Source organism: Anabrus simplex, chromosome 5 (genome assembly GCF_040414725.1).
Source record: "Anabrus simplex isolate iqAnaSimp1 chromosome 5, ASM4041472v1, whole genome shotgun sequence".
Lineage (NCBI taxonomy): Eukaryota > Metazoa > Arthropoda > Insecta > Orthoptera > Tettigoniidae > Anabrus > Anabrus simplex.
In genome coordinates this window covers 138600397-138606396 of record NC_090269.1, presented here as the reverse complement: position 1 = coordinate 138606396, position 6000 = coordinate 138600397, and positions in this window count along the sequence as shown.

Below are 6000 nucleotides of genomic sequence, written 5' to 3'. Positions count from 1 at the left end.
ATCATTCCTTCAATGATGGCATGAAAGGCATATTGAAAGTGCTGAGGGAAATGGAGATTGTGCCCGAAACATTTTGTGAGTGAATATGGAGAATTTGCCATATCTTAAGCCATTTCTTTTCAGTTTCGAGTCAGCTTCTAACTGTTAGATCTTCAGTCTGTCGAAAATAATTTATGAATAAACAAATTTATAAACTACGTGGAAGAGAAACAACTTAATTAAAGACAAGTGTTGAAGATAATGCTGTAGCCAGCGGATGAATCTGACACATACGTCAGTTTGATAGTCTGACATTAACGTACCAACAAACAGAAGTTGAGTTCACAAAACACTAGCGTCTGTGTTGTATCGTTCAGTGATCATGTCGACGTTTATGCCTGAAAAAGAACATTTGCGGCACGCATTGCTTTTCTTATTTAATCAAAAGAAAAAGGCTGTGAACACGCTCCATCGATTAGAACATGGGAGATATTGATTCGACAATTTGAACGTGCTGATTTCAATGTGAAAGACAGTGCACGCTCTGGTAGACCACAAAAGTGCGAAGACGAGCAATCGCAGGCGTTACTGGATGATGACCCAACTCAAACTCAACTATGGCCTACAAATGATTAATTTAAATCACGCATTGATCGAGGACGACCGGAATGGTTCAGAAGACATGGGAAGTGATTTTGTTACACGACAATGCGCCGTCTCACTCAGCAAAACCAGTGAAAGACACCTTGAAATCGCTTGGATGGAACATCTTTCCGCACCCGCCGTACTGCCCTGACCTGGCGCCATCTATCACCTCTTCACATCAATGGGGTACGCACTCACAGAGCAGCACTTCAGCAGTTTCGAGGAAGTTGGAAAATGGCTCTAGGAATGGTTTGCCGCAATAGACAAGCAGTTTTTCTGGCATGGTATTCATAACTTACCTGAAAGATGGGCGAAGTGTGTAGAAGCCCTGCACGGATGCGAAGTTAGTGTTTTGGCGGATACAAAATATATGGCAGTGCGGATAATTTTGCTGATAATTTCCAAATAATGGAGTTTGTTGATTTTTACTCAGGTATACTCCTATTTTCGTTTGCGGTTAGGCGACCCTTGGCAGTGGTATGGGAGAATGGCGATGTATAAAGAGTCTTGAGACCATAAAGCCGTAAATTTGACGTAAGCCTAACTGGCTCCTGCCCGCAATTAATAGAAGGAACGAACAAAGGTCAACACGTCGGTAGATGTCGCAAGAGAAAATTCCTCATAAACCTGTGACTGTAGGGGTTCTGGTGCCAGGTATCATGTTAACAGATCTATCTTTTTAATACCTTGGGTGTAATATAGTGTAGTTAAATATTTGCAACATTCGCGGGTACGGATAACCCGTCGGGGATGCGGGAGCGGATGAAGGATTGCAGATGCGGAGTGGATGAGGATATTATTTTGTATATCCGCGCAGAGCTCTACCGATGGCCAATATTTTGAATAAACAAAAAATGATTTTCCCTTGAAAATTACGTGTTTACTTTACCACAATAACCGGCAAAAACGTATTCATACACCTGGTAAATGCATTAATATACGAAGTATTTCAATAAAAAAACTTCCGCAACTTAAGAAATATTTTGAAGAAAAGGATGGATTTGCTACTTTTTTGCCACTGAAACTCCAAATACTTTCATCTGAAAGGCATAAATGTCACTGCATGCATTAGAAAACTGACTGTATTTCACATACTTTTTTTTTTTTTTTTTTTTTTTTGCTTTACGTCGCACCGACACAGATCTGTCTTACGGCGACGATGGGATAGGAAGGGCCTAGGAACTGGAAGGAAGCGGCCGTGGCCTTAATTAAGGTACAGCCCCTGCATTTGCCTGGAGTGAAAATGGGAAAGGATGGAAAACCATCTTCAGGGCTGCCGACAGTGGGGCTCGAACCCACTATCTCCCGATTACTGCATACTAGCCGCACTTAAGCGACTGCAGCTATCGAGCTCAGTTTACATACAATTATCAAAATAAAGTTATTTGCAGTGAAGATTACTTAAATGGTTTTAAAAGAAATCATCGAACACAGCAATGTAAACTAAACAAAGTGTTCTGATGTGTCTGGTCACATGCTCCTCATTGGCTGCATGGATACGTTACCTTTTGGCCAATACACCCCAAGGGGTATCGTACTTATTGGCATGAAACGTGATATTCAACGCCCTGCCTGACGTTGATTTTGGGCCATTTTGTCGATTTGTTTTCCTTCCATATTATGGAGTTTCCTTCCATCACCATCTCAATTTTTTATTATTTGGTACCTTTTGGAAATAATCTTCTCAATTCAGCCATCTATTCAAAATTTAAAGAATGGGTATTTGGTTCATAACAAGATAAGTTTTCATCTCTCACCTGAAATTCGTCCCATGACTGTAGAAAACGGACGAAACTTCTAGTTTCCGTCCAGACAATGACGGGCATTAGGGCGACAGGTAATGAATACATCATGTGCAGAAAATAATTGGTAGTCTTGGTGAAGCTATTGATTTGCATCATGTCTGTTACCAAATCCCGTACGAGCGTGCCGCAGATGGCAGCTAACGGGAGATACAGCAGGATACAGTATGCCATTGTGCGAGAGTAGACACAGAACTCCGCCTTCCCTGTAAACACATATCAGTGTAAACTAACAGTTATTATTTTTCATACCAACATTTGGAGGTCATGTTTAGTACTAACACAAGGCTACATAATATTTCTACAAACATTGTAACAAAATCACTGCTATTTAATTATCTATCATCTGAGAGGATGGATGACTCATTAATACAAGAAACTTTTGATCAAGGAAAGTGGAACACTAAGGAAAAATTAAGTTTCTGAAATATATTTTATTTATTTCTGGCTTACATTTGAGGTGAAGTTAGAGATCTCTTACACTTAACCACTTTAAACAATACAATTTTAAACTGTAAAGAAAAAAGACAGATACAGTAGTTCTACAAAGTAATAATACTACGGCCAGATAAATTAAGATTAGGTTACAAGTTAGTACGGCAATTAGTGCGACAATCTCTATAAAGAGGAAACATAATAATAATAATGATATTAATAATAATGATTGAAGTGATAATAGATAAAAGAAAATGATTCACACAACGTACACAGAATTACTCACATAACTCAGTTATATGTTCCCAGGAAAAAGTTTCGGCAGGCAGATTTGAATTTTTGAGATGAAGTAACGTGCCGAATGTCGATAGGAAGTGTATTCCAGAGTCTCGGTGCAGTAACTAAAAAGGAATGATTGTAGGAATTCGTTCATTTTAGTGGAGTAGAGAGCCAGAAGGGTTACTATTATCATGGAAACGAATATTAGAAGATAGGTAAGTAGGAGTGTTCGTCGAGAGTACTTGGTAAAGAAGTGTCATTAAGTGAAAATCCCTTCGTTCATCTATGCGTAGCCATTACAGTTACGTTCATCAGAATTTGATTTATATGCATTTTTGTATTGATTATAATTTATGTCCAGCTCTTTGGATGAAATGGTCATTGTTGTTACCTGCGATTCAGATAGATATTTTTTTCTAGTTGCTTTACGTCGCACCGACACAGGTATATCTAATGACGACGATGGGATAGGAAAGTCCTAGGAGTTGGAAGGAAGCGGACGTGGCCTTAATTACGGTACACCCCAGCATTTGCCTGGTGTGAAAATGGGAAATCACAGAAAACTATCTTCAGGACTGCCGACAGTGGGATTCGAACCCACTATCTCTCGGATGCAAGCTCAAAGTCGCGTGCGCCTGACCGCAGGTGTAGCTAGATAGGTAGGTACACTGCCTGACAAAAAAAATTAAAGCACCCAGAAAGGAGGAAGAAAAGAAATGAAACTTCGCGTGTTGAGAGGGTATGTGATGTTATTACAGTGATTACAAAATGGAATAAAATTTACGAAGGACTTGGCAATACGTGCCCACTTATCAGTATGACATTGCACCCCGTCTGGCCCAGATACGTGCAGTGATTCGGTTGGGAAGGTGCCACAAATCCGTTGTATCCTCTCCTGAACCAAGCTGTCCCACAACTGTTGTAAATGCTGGCAATGAGACGGAATTGACGTCCGTGCTGGTACCACGCATGTTCTATCGGGGAAGATCTGGGGATCTTGATGGTCACGCGAGTACCGCAACATGACGCAGCAGTTTATAGAGACACGTGTCGTGTGTGGACGGGCATTGTCCTGCTGAAAAATGGTACCACGACACTGTCGCGTGAGAGGCAACACATGAAGACGCAGGATGTTCGTGACGTACCGTTGTACCGTCAAAGTTCCCTCAATCACTACCAGCCGTGACCTCAAGTCATGCCCGATGGCTCTCCACACCATAACGCCAGGAGACACACCGCTGTGCTTCTCCGAAACACTGGAACAATGAAACATCTCCACAGTTCGCTGTCATACTCGCAGACGATGATCATCCGGGGCAGAGCAGAATGGCGATTCATCGCTGAACACAATGCGACACCATTGATCAGCAGTCTATAATTCCCGGTCACGGCAACACTCCAAACGCAGCCGTTTGTGTTATGGTGTTAACGACAGCCTACACATGGGACGATAATTCCTTAGTCCGGCTGCTGCTAGCCTTTGTGTTGTGGGGTTAACGACAGCCTACACATGGGACAGTATTTGCCTAGTCCGGCTCCTGCTAGCCTTTGTGTTGTGAGGTTAACGACAGCCTAAACATGGGACGGTAATTCCTTAGTCCGGCTGCTGCTAGCCTTTGTGTTGTGGGGTTAACGACAGCCTACACATGGGACAGTATTTCCCTAGCCCGGCTGCTGCTAGCCTTTGTGTTGTGGGGTTAACGACAGCCTACGCATGGGACGGTAATTCCTTAGTCCGGCTCCTGCTAGCCTTTGTGTTGTGGGGTTAACGACAGCCTACGCATGGGACGGTAATTCCTTAGTCCGGCTGCTGCTAGCCTTTGTGTTGTGAGGTTAACGACAGCCTTCACATGGGACGGTAATTCCTTAGTCCGGCTGCTGCTAGCCTTTGTGTTGTGGGGTTAACGACAGCCTACGCATGGGACGGTAATTCCTTAGTCCGGCTACTGCTAGCCTTTGTGTTGTGAGGTTAACGACAGCCTACGCATGGGACGGTAATTCCTTAGTCCGGCTGCTGCTAGCCTTTGTGTTGTGGGGTTAACGACAGCCTACGCATGGGACGGTAATTCCTTAGTCCGGCTGCTGCTAGCCTTTGTGTTGTGAGGTTAACGACAGCCTTCACATGGGACGGTAATTCCTTAGTCCGGCTGCTGCTAGCCTTTGTGTTGTGGGGTTAACGACAGCCTACACATGGGATGGTAATTCCTTAGTCCGGCTGCTGCTAGCCTTTGTGTTGTGAGGTTAACGACAGCCTACACATGGGACAGTATTTCCCTAGTCCGGCTGCTGCTAGCCTTTGTGTTGTGGGGTTAACGACAGCCTACGCATGGGACGGTAATTCCTTAGTCCGGCTGCTGCTAGCCTTTGTGTTGTGGGGTTAACGACAGCCTACGCATGGGACGGTAATTCCTTAGTCCGGCTGCTGCTAGCCTTTGTGTTGTGGGGTTAACGACAGCCTACGCATGGGACGGTAATTCCTTAGTCCGGCTGCTGCTAGCCTTTGTGTTGTGGGGTTAACGACAGCCTACACATGGGACGGTAATTCCTTAGTCCGGCTGCTGCTAGCCTTTGTGTTGTGGGGTTAACGACAGCCTACGCATAGGACGGTAATCCCTTAGTCCGGCTGCTGCTAGCCTTTGTGTTGTGGGGTTAACGACAGCCTACACATGGGACGGTAATTCCTTAGTCCGGCTGCTGCTAGCCTTTGTGTTGTGGGGTTAACGACAGCCTACACATGGGACAGTATTTCCCTAGTCCGGCTGCTGCTAGCCTTTGTGTTGTGGGGTTAACGACAGCCTACACATGGGACGGTAATTCCTTAGTCCGGCTGCTGCTAGCCTTTGTGTTGTGGGGTTAACGA